Source organism: Aquarana catesbeiana, linkage group LG01 (genome assembly GCF_042186555.1).
Source record: "Aquarana catesbeiana isolate 2022-GZ linkage group LG01, ASM4218655v1, whole genome shotgun sequence".
Classification (NCBI taxonomy): domain Eukaryota; kingdom Metazoa; phylum Chordata; class Amphibia; order Anura; family Ranidae; genus Aquarana; species Aquarana catesbeiana.
In genome coordinates this window covers 39,014,585-39,030,413 of record NC_133324.1, presented here as the reverse complement: position 1 = coordinate 39,030,413, position 15,829 = coordinate 39,014,585, and the positions used below count along the sequence as shown (strand labels likewise).

Below are 15,829 nucleotides of genomic sequence, written 5' to 3'. Positions count from 1 at the left end.
TATGTCTGGTCAAGCATGTGGTACCCAAGCGGGAGATGTTTTGGCCACGCGAGATATGCTTGAGACATATGTTGCAAATAACAGCGGTGCGATCTGATGCACTCGTCTCAAAAAAGGCCCACACCAAAGAACTTTTTGAATAACGCACAGAGACTGCAGCGCCCTGCACATGTGGAGCTTTGGGGTGTGATGCAGTCAATGTGCTGCCCTTAGGCTGGCCCCTGGAGGGCATCCTGCCTCGTTGGTGATGTGCCGCCTCCTCCTCCTCCTTCTCCTCTCTCCTATCAGGCACCCACGCTGAGTCAGTGACCTCATCATCCCCTCCCTCCTCATCACTGGAGCAAACCTGGCAGTATGCTGCAGCAGGGGGAGCATGACTGCCAGATTGCTGTCCTTCTTGGGCACCCCCTCTGTCTGTGCTCATGTTACTGCCTTCATCGAGCTCAGTATCATCATTAGAGCCTTCCAAACGCTGGGCATCCACCTGGAGCATGTACCCAACACTGTGGTCAAACAGTTCGAGGGACTCCTCAGGAGGACATGGTGGGGCTGTGGGAAGGAGTCACTGATGACATTGAGCCGAGGGAAGAGGCCACTGCTTTGCCAGACAAAGTACCCTGGGCATGGGTGAGAGAGGATGAGGATGATGAGGACGGCTTGGTCATCCACTCGACCAAGTCTTCCACATGTTGCGGCTCAACATGGCCAGCTGCCGAAAAAAAGGCCAAGCGTGTCCCATGGCCACGTGCTGATGAGGATGCACCGTCTCCATGACCAGCACTAGACACAGAGCCTGCTTGCCCTCTCTTATTGGCTTGTGACTGTCTGCCTCTCCTTCTTGGCCTTCCAGACATACTAATGGCCTGTAGCTGCACTAAGCTGGGATATATATATATATATATATATATATATGTACTGATACTGCAGCTAGCAAAATCAACTGCCTGCCTGTAGTATGAGAACACCACCAACCTTCTACAGGTAGCTTTAGCTGAACACTGTGAGGTGGACGCACCCCACTAACTTGTAGGTTTAGCTGAACACTGTGAGCAGGACGCACTGCACTAACTGTAAATAGTCTAGCTGCCTGACTGTGGTACTAATAGGATCAAAAGAACACCAGCAATTTTCTTCAGGTAGCTGTATTTACTGTAACAAGACAAGCCTGCCTGTCAGTAAGAAGATAACAGAAACGGATCTAGCTGAACACTGTGAGCAGGACGCACCCCACTAGCTTGTAGGTTTAGCTGAACACTGTGAGGTGGATGCACCCCACTAACTTGTAGGTTTAGCTGAACACTGTGAGCAGGACGCACCCCACTAACTTGTAGGTTTAGCAGAACACTGTGAGCAGGATGCACTGCACTAACTGTAAATAGTCTAGCTGCCTGACTGTGGTACTAATAGGATCAAAAGAACACTAGCAATTTTCTTCAGGTAGCTGTATTTACTGTAACAAGACAAGCCTGCCTGTCAGTAAGAAGATAACAGAAACGGATCTAGCTGAACACTGTGAGCAGGACGCACCCCACTAACTTGTAGGTTTAGCAGAACACTGTGAGCAGGACGCTCTGCACTAAATGTAAATAGTCTAGCTGCCTGACTGTGGTACTAATAGGATCAAAAGAACACCAGTAATTTTCTTCAGGTAGCTTTATATACTGTAACAAGACAAGCCTGCCTGTCAGTAAGAAGAGAACAGGAACGGATCTAGCTGAACACCGTGAGCAGGACGCACTGCACTAAATGTAAATAGTCTAGCTGCCTGACTGTGGTACTAATAGGATCAAAAGAACACCAGTAATTTTCTTCAAAATACTGTAACAAGACAAGCCTGCCTGTCAGTAAGAAGATAACAGGAACGGATCTAGCTGAACACTGTGAGCAGGACGCACCCCACTAGCTTGTAGGTTTAGCTGAACACTGTGAGGTGGACGCACCCCACTAACTTGTAGGTTTAGCTGAACACTGTGAGCAGGACGCACCCCACTAACTTGTAGGTTTAGCAGAACACTGTGAGCAGGACGCACTGCACTAACTGTAAATAGTCTAGCTGCCTGGCTGTGGTACTAATAGGATCAAAAGAACACAAGCAATTTTCTTCAGGTAGCTGTATTTACTGTAACAAGACAAGCCTGCCTGTCAGTAAGAAGATAACAGAAACGGATCTAGCTGAACACTGTGAGCAGGACGCACCCCACTAACTTGTAGGTTTAGCAGAACACTGTGAGCAGGACGCTCTGCACTAAATGTAAATAGTCTAGCTGCCTGACTGTGGTACTAATAGGATCAAAAGAACACCAGTAATTTTCTTCAGGTAGCTTTATATACTGTAACAAGACAAGCCTGCCTGTCAGTAAGAAGAGAACAGGAACGGATCTAGCTGAACACTGTGAGCAGGACGCACTGCACTAAATGTAAATAGTCTAGCTGCCTGACTGTGGTACTAATAGGATCAAAAGAACACCAGTAATTTTCTTCAAAATACTGTAACAAGACAAGCCTGCCTGTCAGTAAGAAGATAACAGGAACGGATCTAGCTGAACACTGTGAGCAGGACGCACTGCACTAAATGTAAATAGTCTAGAAGATAACAGGAACGGATCTAGCTAAACTGAATACAGTGTATATATATATATATGCAACACCTGGGATGCATATATATAGACAATACACTTTAAGTGCAGCTAACTGACTGACTGTCCTGCCTAATCTAGCTAACTCAAATGAAATGACACTGTCTCTCTCTCTCTATTTCTCAGCACACCGGAACACACTGCACAGGGCCGCCGTGCAGGCGGCCTTATATAGTGTGGGGCGTGTACTAAATCCCCTGAGCCATAATTGGCCAAAGCCTCCTTGGCTTTGGCCAATTACGGCTCTCTGTTAACGCGGCGCTGTGATTGGCCAAGCATGCGGGTCATAGTGCATGCTTGGCCAATCATCAGCAAGCAATGCACTGCGATGCCGCAGTGAATTATGGGCCGTGACACGCCACACGAATTTGGCGCGAACGGCCCATATTGTTCGCAATTCGCCGAACGGGCGAACAGACAATGTTCGAGTCGAACATGGGTTCGACTCGAACACAAAGCTCATCCCTAGTGATCATCCTTCTCTACTAAATACACAGGCATCTATTTTTTTCCTACCTTAACTTTCATCTTGCATAGATCATTCATTTGATATTTTGAATTGTGCAGGAATTGAGAGATGAGATAACAGCCTATGTGGAGCAGAGCTTTAGTATTGAAAACAGAAGAAGTGTGTCCTGGGTTCTGTAAAGCTCAACATACACTATACAATCTGAATGTATAATCTCCTTTAGATCTACCATCAACTCTGTAGTGCAAGGGCCTGTCTGATTGGATACAGAGTGAATGGATAGATAGGTGGGTATTCCTAATCCATAGTTCTGGTAAATCTAAATGAAAGTTTAATGTAAGATGAAAGTTAAGGAAGGAAAAAAAAATGCTGCCTCTGTATTTAATGTGAAAGGTAATTACTGATTAATTGCATTTCATTTAAAAAACGTGCACCTGGAAGTGGGAGGGTAGGTAGGAGGGTAGATGATGCAGGGTGTGTGCTAATGAGGTCAGCTGGTCAACTCCTTCCTGTGTCGTGACCTGTAGTCTGTCCAGGAAGTAAGGCAGAAGTCATGGAAAAAGTGTTTTGAAACAGCCATGAAGAAAGTGAGGTAAGCATGTGTAGAATTAATGGAAAGGTGTTTTATTTCTGCAAAAGAAGTACATTAATGCTATATTGGTACATAGGGGAGCTGGAATTTCAAAAAAAAAAAGAGATGAACTTAGCCTTTACGTTTCCTTGACAGACCACTGCATCTTCAGTCCTCAATATGCCGAGAACTGAGTGATCAGTGGTCTTCGCCCGTTTCTTGGTCTTGGAGGCACCGTGGGACAGATGCGTCATTCACCTTGGTGAATATTTAAGTTTATTTTTTTAATTCCCATGCTTTTCTTTTAAGTGTATTATTTGTTGAGAATATAGGTTTGAGGGGGCGTGGCTAACCGCCGAGCAAGATGGACGCTCCTCAGCTCCTGCACCGATCGGACCATCTAACTCCATAACCACCACCCAGGCACCTCTCATCGGCAGACAAGCACACAGAAATATCACCAAAGAACACAGCTATGTCGTATCAGACCCGCAAAAGAAAAGAATACAGGCCGCCGAAGAAACTGACTGATTTCTTTACCCTGCCGTCAGATACAGAAATCCAAGATGGCGCCCGCAGCCCTGTACACAGAAAGGCCTCGGCCTATACTGACCTCCCTGACGCCGAGGATTCAGAAATTTCTCCACAGCATCAACCCTCTGACTCCAATCCACCTTATTCCTCAACATCAGCCGGCAACAGTCCTGCAAAATCGAGGATGCGACTGGATTCTACAGATGCCAATACGGAGGTGAGTCCTGTATCTTCCCTCACCTCAGCACAGCAATCTGCCATAGCAGCATTCCCCACTACTAACCAGCCAGTATTAGACACCACAATGAAGGAGATGCTCATCACTCTGCAGAATTCACTTCAAAATGACATAGCATCCATGTTCACAAAATTCTTCTCTCATATGCAGCATGTGGGTCAGAAAGTGCACCAGATTGAAAACCGTATAGGTAATGTGGCTGAAACGGTTAACGAGCTGGTGGAGGCGCAGGACCACACACATGAAGAGCAACAGTGGATGAAAGTCAAAATGGTGGACACGAAGACAGGTCCCGACGAAATAACGTAAAAATTAGAGGCATACCTGAAAATATCATGCCGCAAGATTTAAATGCGTATGCCAGAAAATTGATTTCTACCATTCTACCAGATCTGGCACCGGTGGAAACCATTATTGACCGCATACATCGCATTCCCAAACCTCCACACCTCCCCGCGGATATACCCAGAGATGTCCTTATGAGGATCCATTTTTTTCCATGCCAAAGATCAACTCTTGTTCAAATCCAGGCATCTAGGGAAACTCCCGGCACCATACAGTCACCTGCAACTGTTTGCTGACCTTTCACAATACACCAGACAGCTGCGCAGACAGCTGAATACCATCACAAAATCGCTTAATAACCATAAAATCCCATATCAATGGGGATTCCCCACAAAAATTTTGGTTACCAAAAATGGAGTCAGACACAGCATCTCCACGGTTCAGGAAGGAATCAAACTCCTTCATCTCTGGGGAATTATCCCTGAGTCACCTGAAACAACGATCTCCAATCAAAAGGGGACTGCCCGCAACGCACCTGACAATCCCACAGATGGGAAACCTTAACATGTTCCTACATGGCGGTTAACACATTGAAACCCATATAACACCTAGTCCGATCGGATGCCTTGCTCATTGAATATTGCACCACAAACTTTCATCCCGCAAATCCTTATTGCAGCCTAGTTGTGATTGGCTGCCCACAGTTATTGATCTACAACCGACTGTTTGTATTATACTGCAACCTATTAACTTTTCTTTTATTTCAACCCTTTTTTCCTCATTTTACCCTGAGAGCACCTGACTACAACGAAACCGGAGCATTCGCATATTGAATAATATTGAACATGGCATCGGATACACCTGATTGTGAGTACCACCATTTTTTATCACACACTGCCACAAACCAAGCAGAATGCCTAAATTCCTGACCCTCAACGTCAGGGGCCTTAACCATCCTGCTAAAAGAACATCTATGTGGCGCACAGCCAAAGAATCCAACTGTGATGTCCTCTGTCTACAAGAAACACACTTTAAAATATCAGCAGAACCTAAATGCACTAATCATCAATTTACCCACATTTTCCAAGCATCAGGTCCCACTAAACGTAATAGAGTTATGATCGCATTCAGAAACTCCCTCACCTTTACGCTACACGATAGCATAACTGACAAAGAAGGCCTGACTACAACGAAACCGGAGCATTCGCATATTGAATAATATTGAACATGGCATCGGATACACCTGATTGTGAGTACCACCATTTTTTATCACACACTGCCACAAACCAAGCAGAATGCCTAAATTCCTGACCCTCAACGTCAGGGGCCTTAACCATCCTGCTAAAAGAGCATCTATGTGGCGCACAGCCAAAGAATCCAACTGTGATGTCCTCTGTCTACAAGAAACACACTTTAAAATATCAGCAGAACCTAAATGCACTAATCATCAATTTACCCACATTTTCCAAGCATCAGGTCCCACTAAACGTAATGGAGTTATGATCGCATTCAGAAACTCCCTCACCTTTACGCTACACGATAGCATAACTGACAAAGAAGGCCGCTACCTGGTCCTAGACTGTACCCTAGACAAAACCAGATATACTATTGTCAATGTGTATACACCCAACACGAGACAGCTCGGATTCCTAACTAAATTAATGAAGAAACTTATCAACTTTCGTCAAGGAAGCCTCATCATTTGTGGCGATTTCAATATAGTACCAGACAACGAAATTGACACGTCATCCCGTAAATCTAGACTGACGTCACCCATGGGCTCCTTTATAAGGATCAATGATCTTTACAATGTATGGAGATGCCACCATACCTCCGAATGGGATTAATCTTTTTTCTCTCATAGACACAACTCATATACCCGAATTGACTATTTCCTTGTGGACAAATGGACTCTGACCAAAATTTCAAACTCCTCCATAGGAACAATCACTTGGTCGGACCACGCACCAGTATCAATTGAGGTGACAGACAGTCCACTTCATACATGCACTAAGATTTGGAGAGCCAATGCAGCAATTATTCACTCCCCTGAACATTCAGATTTCATTCGTAGACATCTTGAGGAATTTTTTTATATAAACGCCGGATCAGTATCCGACAATATTACCCTCTGGAATGCCCACAAAGCATTCATTAGAGGGATTATCATCCAACTAACTGCTAGAGAAAAGAGGAGGAGATCACAATGTCTAGACAACATCACATCCACTATTAAAAAGCTAGATGAACAAAACCAGACCAATCCTGATCCTAAATTAAAAGACAAACTGACTCTTCTCAGACAAGAACTAAGAAACATACTCTTAGACTCTTATAACAACACCCAAATAAGATATAAAGCTAATCACTACACCACAGGAAACAAAGCGGGGAAAACATTAGCACTTAAAATCAAAGGTCAACATATTAAAACTAAAATCCCACATCTCTTTCACCCCGCAACAAACCAAAAACTCATGGACCCTCAAACCATTGCAGATGCATTTAGCCATCACTACCAATCCCTATATAACCTGAAAGATGATATCAATACCACCCAACCATCTAGAGAAGAGATTGACTCTTTCCTAAATGAAATTAATCTTCCTACTCTATCTCAGCAACATCTAACAGAACTAAACAAACCATTCACTTCTCTGGAAATCCTAAATATTACTTCCACACTACCACCCAACAAATCACCTGGACCAGATGGCCTCACAAGAGAATATTACAAGCAGTTCCGCACTACCCTAGCACCATATCTAACACTAATGTGCAAGGACGTTGCCTCCTCCTCTTCTCTCCCCAATGAAATGCTTAATGCTTTGATAATTACGCTACTGAAGCCAGGGAAAGAACCCACAGTACCTCAAAACTTCAGACCGATTTCACTCCTAAACATGGATACCAAGATATATGCGAAACTAATAGCGTCCAGGTTGGTAAACATTATGCCCACGTTAATAAATACAGACCAATCTGGATTTACAAAAGGGAGACAAACTTATGATGCAACACGCAGACTCATAAATATCATTCACAATGCTGAAAGTCACCGAACGCCTTCTCTGCTCCTTTCATTGGATGCAGAGAAGGCGTTCGATAGAGTCCACTGGTCCTACTTGAAAGCAACACTTCATAAATTTGGTTTCCAGGGTCATATTCTCTCAGCGATAATGGCCCTATACTCATTTCCCTCAGCCCAAGTGTATACAGAAGAAATGGTTTCTAAACCCTTTCTAATTACCAATGGGACCCGCCAGGGATGCCCATTATCATCCCTTATTTTCAATCTTTTAAAGGAACCACTGGCGGAACATATCAGAATGAATAAATACATTGAAGGATTCAAAATTGTAAAAATTGAACACAAAATTAGTCTATTTGCAGATGATGGAATTATGATGATTACCAACCCTGTGTCTTCCCTGGCTTCAATCCAAAAAGTATTACACAGATTCAGCTATATTTCATACTATAAAGTCAACGAAGGTAAATCTTACATTCTTGATCTAGGATTAGATGCAATATCTAGTAATTTATTACGCAACACCTATTCACATCCATGAGCAGAAACAAGTATATCATACCTAGGCATCACACTCACAAAATCAGTAAAAGGTCTTTTTCACAACAACTATGTAGAAACCAAACAAATGTTAATCACAGAAACGACCAAACTATCCAAGCATGAGCTCTCATGGTCAGGCAGATTAGCTGCCTTCAAAATGCTAGTACTCCCTAAAATACTATACACATTCCGAGCCCTACCCATACCTCTAAGCAACACATATCTTAAATCCCTCCAAACCATAATCCTGCACTATATATGGCAGGGTAAAAAAACAAGAAGCAGTCAACTAAACTCATCAAACACAAGTCAACAGGGGGAATGGGACTCACCGACATTAAAGACTACTATCTAGCCACCATTTTATCTCAATTAAAGGAATGGATGTATACTCAACAAACCACGTTATGGGGGAACATTGAGAACACTGCAACTCCAGGGCCAAACCTGAAAAATTAGTTGTTTAGTACTTCCAGTATATAGTCTCCCATCTCCACCTATACTCTCCGACTATACGAGCTGCAGTCAAAGCTTGGAAAATATTGCTTAACACCAAGTGGACATCACTCCCCACTCCACGCATACAGATACCCCTACATACTCTCCGGATTCTATCACCAGATCTGACCATACCCAATTGGGTAACACAGATAGCACAAACTACTCAGTACTCAGAAATGAAATAATACATAAACCTTTCCCTGCAATCCAAACAACCTACAATGCGCCAACATCAGACTATCTCACCTATCACCACATTCAAATGTGCCTCAATGCTCACAAACAAATGGAGGGATCACTACCTACCAAAATATGGAACTTCTATTTCTCACAAGAGACAGACACAAAAGGTGTCTCTATTATCTAGAATACACTTCAAGAAAAACTAGTGTTCTATAAATCTAAACCATTTTTTGCAGATTGGGAAACGGACATTAAAACACAATTCTCCGAATGACAAAGGCAACAGGCACTCAGATCAATATATAAAGCCACATGCTGCACCTCTTTATGGGAATTAACAAACAAAATAACACTTAGATGGTACCTGACACCTCACAGATTGGCTAAATTCCAACCCACCACCTCCTCCCTTTGCTGCAGAAATTGTAACCAAACAGGGACCGTAATCCACATTATGTGGTCGTGCCCAGTGCTGACAAAATTGTGGAAAGAAGTAGAACTTCTCATCCAAGAAATAGGACACTACAACATCTCTCTCACACCACAACTAGCTATCCTCAATATGATATCGGAAAACATACCACCATCATTTAAAACAATTCTCACACATATACTTCTTGCCACTAGATTGCTCATCACCAGATCCTGGAAAACATCAAACGCACCATCCTTAATGGATGTGATCACTTTGGTCCACGCACACAGTACATATGAGACCATACACTCAAGGAGAAATAACTCACAGACAAAATCTCAAAAACTCTGGCAACCTTTGAAGAGTTGGTATGCACAAAAAATAGAGAAAAACTGAGAAAACTGCATACACACATGTAACATAACTCCGACAATACCATACGTACTATAATGCTTTCTCCACTCCCCTTCCTTCTTACCACACCTCTACTATCAATACACTGGGTTGCTCACCCTTATTACTGCACTTGACTCTATTACATACACTCTGAGTATAAGCTTGTTTTATTCAGCAATTGATTACATTGCTATTATGTTTTTAAGGTACACGTTTTCACTATGAGTCATTTATAATACTTACCTTGTAAGTGTATATTCTATATTGTACCATTCATATCACATGCTGCCTTAGCAATGCATTTTACTGTAAAATGTAAATCTTCAATAAAAATTTACTTGGAAAAAAAGAATACAGGTTTGATACAAAGTTGCAGAAATATGGTGCACCATAAAGATTTACAATGATCATCATTTTTTTCTATAGGTTCTCTGCTTACAGAAACATACTATAGAATGTTCGGAGAGGTTAAAGTAATTTTCAAGTCTAAAATGTGCATTTTTTTGCACGTGTGCAAAAACTGAAAATAAAGTGTTAAAGTTGAACTCCAGGCAAATAATAAAACACACAAATGAAAAGCATACATGGGAGTATTTTTACCAGCCAAAAAATGTGCATTTATGTCCATGCAATTCTGATATTTACACAGCTCTGCCACACAGCTGTGTCTGACAGGACAGGAGACTTGATTTTTTTCTCTGCTGCAGTTCAGAAACACTTAAGTAACGTACACGCGATCAGATTTTCGGACGACCGAACGTCCATTTTTTCTGGCATGCTAGTCTCATGTGGAAAGTGAAGAGGTTACTCACAATATGAAAATTTTCGTACAACAGAATACAACATCAGAAGTGAGGTCATGCGTTCACTAGTTTTCATATGCATTCTTTCGTTTGTGAGCATGCGTAGTCTTGCTCGATTTTTTTTCACATGAAGACCATACTAATGAAACGAATATCAGACGTTGAGTTCACATCCAACAAAAAATTTATAGTCTGCACATCCAGCTTTTGTCTGACAAAAAAGCAACATCGGCTGTCGAAAGCACCGTACTAACGATCCGAAAATCGGCAGACAGCTCGTCGTACAAATTTTTCAGATTTTTGTATCGTGTGTACGGACCTCGACAGGTCTTATCCCTCCCCCAGTATGTGGCTGATACCAAGTAAAATCTCGGCACTTGATCACAGGATCATTGAAAAAGTCACGTGTCAGTGATGCAACGCATGGGAGGAGCTTAGGACATTCAGTGCCGCAATAAACCTGAAGGTTAACAGCAGCTGTTTCTCTATGGGAAACCTCGTCCACAGCGGCTGACTGCAATCTGCATATTTGAATGCTTCTAATAGACCGGGAGTTTGTGAGTGTATCTCTTGTCCCTGTTTTGCTTGTGCACTATCTATTAAGTTCACTGCACAATGATCTATTTTTTCTTTGCTTGCTTTGCATAAAACCTTTATCCTGAGAGCCAAATCACCAGCAGTATTATGGCTAAAGTGGGATGCAAGAAAAACTAAATATCCTGATACAAACAATCTAACCCAGTGAGTCAATCAATCTGGATTAAGGGAAGTTACTGTTTAATTATTTTTACTTTCCCCCACTATTTATCTCTGCCTGGACATTGTACTCAGAGTGTCATTATTATTTTATTTATATTCACCGTCACATCACCAATTTGAAGATTTATTTTGGCAATTTTAACACATGTATTAGCGCCATAATTATTTATCTATTTTATTCACATGTATGCATTTTTTATTCCTGGATTTAAGCTTAGTCACAGCAGCATATTGTGCACTATTTATTTAAAGCGCATCAATTTTATACTTAGTACTATTTGTTTGGTTATCTGATCACCCTATATTGATAGCAGCTTTAATTTACTGATTTTATCATAGCACTAACTATATTGGTATATATATATTTCTAAGCACAATTTATTTATATCACACATATCTATCCACATCAGTGCTTGGTTTTTATTCATTTTTTTAACGTCTGATTTTTATTTGAAAAAATCGTAAGAGCAAGACTACGCATGCTCAGAAATGAAAGAATACATACAAAACTATTCAACACATTACATCACTTCTGACGTTGTATTCTGTCGTATGAAAAATGTCCGTATTGTCAGTAACTTCTTCACTTTCGACATGAGACTAGCATGCCACAAAATACGGACGTTCGGTTGTCCAAAAATCTAAGCGTGTGTACGAGGCTTTAGAAACACCTCCCAGGGAACACATTTATTCCCTTGATCGCCCCTGTAGTTAACTCCTTCCCTGCCAGTGTCATTTATACAGTGACAGTGCATTTTTTTTAGCACTGATCACTGTATTGGTGTCACCTGTCCCCAAAAAGTGTCACTTAGTATCAGATTTGTCCGTGTCCGCCGCAATGCCACAGTCCCGCTAAAAAACGGAGATCACTGCCATTACCAGTTAAAACAATGAAAAAAATATATAAAAGTCCCTAGATCAATCCCCTATTTTGTAGACGTGATAACTTTTGCTCAAACCAACCAATATACACTTGTTGGGATTTTTTTACCAAAAATATGTCACAGAATACATATTGACCTAAATTGATGAAAAAGTTTCTTTACTTTTTTTTATATGTATTATTGCAGAAAGTAAAAAATATTGTTTTTTTGTTTTTTTTTCAAAATTGTCGTGCTTTTTTTGTTTATAGCGCAATAAAAAATAAAAACCACAGAGGTGATCAAATACCACCAAAAGAAAGTTCTATTTGTGGGGAAAAAAACATCAATTTTTTTTGGGTACAGCATCGCACGACCGCGCAATTGTCAGTTAAAGTGACGCAGTGCCGTATTGCAAAAAATGGCCTGGTCAGGAAGTGGGTAAAACCCTCCAGGGCTACTACTAAATATCTACAGTTTATGAGTGAATCGTCACCTAATCTCAATGCAGCAATAGGACAATGACCCTGACAACTTTTTGAGCACAGATTCATGAAATACCCCAAAGTCGGTTCGGAAAATGTCATTCTCTGCTGCAGAAGTGCTTGACATTTTCTGAACCAAGTTTGGGGCCCCGTATCTCTGGGCCACTTGGTGCTAGGAACCCCAGCTTTGGATATGTTGTAGTGCTGGGTTTGCAAACCAAATTTGGGGTTCCTACCACCAAGTATCCCTGAGATACGAGGCCCCAAAATCAGTCAACTGTGTCCATCTGCCGCAATGTCATTTCGGGACTCTTTGGGTCCAGAGACCCCAAATTTTAGCTGCAGCTAGGGGGGATCTAGGAACTCTTAACTACTGAGTTTGAAGTTTGGTGGACCTATGGCTGCAAATGGGCTTAGTGAGGCTGCAAATGGGCATTGTTGACCCTCTTTTCCACTTACAGTAGCTGCACATTTCTCACCTTAGGCTTACACTTGAGTCAATAAGTTTTCCCAGTTTTTTGTGGTAAAATTAGGTGCCTCGGCTTATATTCGGGTCAGCTTATACTCGAGTATATATAGTATTGGAGTGCACGTTACGCAAGAAGCGCTCTAACGGCGAGACGCCTTCTCTGGAAATAGGTGTCGTAGACCCCGCACATCTTCAGCAACACCAGTTTGAGCTCTGCTGTACAGGGGATTCCAAGAGACTGATATCGAGCCAAATTCAGGCTTTTCAAGTTGCACGACAGCTATTAATACACCAGCAGCAAGTCAGTGGAGTAAAGACCCACAAGAGGAATGACAAGCAACTACTCCTACAGGATACCACTGCCAATAGAGAGGGGCTGGCTACAGAGGAGAGAGATGAGACAGATAAAAAGGTTCCTGTCTCAGTGGCTATGATGACACCCCAATCACTCCTCAGCAAATGCAACAAATTCACCAGCAGCAAGTGCTAACGCCTCAACAGCTACAGGTCTTACTTCAGCAACAGCAAGCCCTCATGCTCCAGCAGCAGCAGCTTTGGGAGTTTTACAAGAAACAACAGGAACAGCTGCAGCTTCAGCTATTACAACAACAACATGCAGGAAAACAGCCAAAAGAGCAGCAGCAGCAAGTGGCTATGCAGCGGTTGGCTTTTTAGCAACAGCTCCTACAAATGCAGCAGCTGCAACAGCAGCACCTTCTGTCACTGCAACATCAAGGTCTCCTTTCAATCTAGCCGGGGCAGCCCGCCCTTCCACTGCAATCTCTCACCCAAGGCATGATTCCAGCAGAGCTGCATCAGCTCTGGAAAGAAGTGACGAGCTCGCACACGGCGGTAGATGGTGGCTGTAATAATCACTGCACGTTGGACCTGTCCATGACATGTGTTTCTTCGGTGGCAGCCCCCCAAGATCTCCTTTCTCCTCAACAGGCATCAAAAAATGGCCAGGCCTCAGTTCTCACTCCAAATAGAGAGAGCTCCCACAAGGACTACATGCAGAAGCAGCCTTTATATGGGCACAGTGTATGTAAGTGGCTGGGCTGCGAGGCTGTGTGTGATGATTTCCCATCGTTCCTTAAACATCTCAACAATGAGCATGCATTGGATGACAGGAGCGCGGCTCAATGTCGAGTTCAGATGCAAGTTGTACAGCAATTAGAGTTACAGCTTTCCAAAGACAAAGAACGCCTCCAAGCCATGATGACGCATTTACATGTGAAGTCAATAGAACCCAAAGCAAGCCCTCAACCTCTGAACCTGGTATCCAGTGTCACCCTATCAAAGACTGCATCAGAACCATCCCCTCAAAGTTTACCTCATACTCCCACCACCCCAACCACACCACTTACTCCTCACTCCCAGGGACCTTCTGTTATTACAACCACCAGCATCCACAATGTGGGACCCATGCGGAGATGGTACTCTGATAAATATAATGTCCCCATCTCTTCTGACATTGCACAGAACCAAGAGTTTACAAAAATGCAGAAGTTAGGCCACCTTTTACCTACGCATCCTTAATTAGGCAGGCTATCCTTGAAACCCCTGAAAAACAACTAACACTAAATTAAATCTACAACTGGTTTACATGAATGTTTGCCTACTTCTGGCGCAATTCAGCAACGTGGAAGAATGCAGTGCACCATAATCTTAGTCTACACAAGTGTTTTGTGCGAGTAGAAAATGTAAAAGGGGCAGTAGAAAATGTAAAAGGGGCAGTATGGACAGTGGATGAAATAGAATTCCGAAAAAGGAGGCCACAAAAGGTCAGTGGTAGTCCTTCGCTTATCAAAAACATTCAGACAAGTCATGCCTACTGCACACCTCTTAATGTTGCTTTGCAGGTTTCAATGGCTGAGAACAGTATACCTCTGTACACTACAGCTTCCATGGGAAACCCAGTTTTGACCAGTTTAGCCAATGCTATGCTGGAAGAGCTCAATGGTGTAATTGAGCATGGCAACAGCAATGGCAGTGACAGCAGCCCGGGACGTTCCCTTATGCAAGCAATGTACCACGTACATTTTAAAGAAGAACCACTGAATCCCAACGAGAATGAAGGGCCACTATCGCTAGTAACAACAGCTAACCACAGTCCTGACTTTGACTCTGACAGAGATTTTGAAGATTAACCAGTAAATGAGGACATGGAGTAAAAAAAATAACTCATCGTTATTTTATAATCCTGAGAATGAAGACAGTTCAAGGTTTGGGTTACATCTCCATTATTGTACAAACTGGAGATTTCCCAGCCTAATCTGAAACCTTTGACATGTGTTAACTCTTATGCCCCATACACACGGTCAGACATTGATCGGACATTCCGACAACAAAATCCTAGGATTTTTTCCGACGGATGTTGGCTCAAACTTGTTTTGGGTACACACGGTCGCACAAAGTTGTCGGAATTTCCGATCGCCAAGAACGCGGTGACGTCAACCACGTACGACGAGACTAGAAAAGGCCATTTCAGAACCAAGCGTGGCACCCTTTGGGCTCCTTTTGCTAATCTCGTGTTAGTAAAAGTTTGGTGAGAGACGATTCGTGCTTTTTCAGACTCGTGGCTTTCAGATAGTTTTCTGCGGTTCAGTTTGTGCTTGTGGGTTTGTATCTGCTCTTCAGTGCGTGCAAGC

The 15,829-nt window shown here is 42.6% G+C and overlaps 1 protein-coding gene and 1 pseudogene across 1 annotated transcript in view; one reads left to right on the top strand and one right to left on the bottom strand.

Moving 5' to 3' along the window:
• The window catches only part of LOC141126425 (vomeronasal type-2 receptor 26-like), a 163,989-nt gene that overhangs the window by 118,084 nt on the left and 30,076 nt on the right, over positions 1 to 15,829 (bottom strand). The gene's annotated exons all lie outside the window — the stretch shown is intronic.
• Positions 4,152 to 15,328, top strand: LOC141124075 (forkhead box protein P1 pseudogene; annotated as a pseudogene).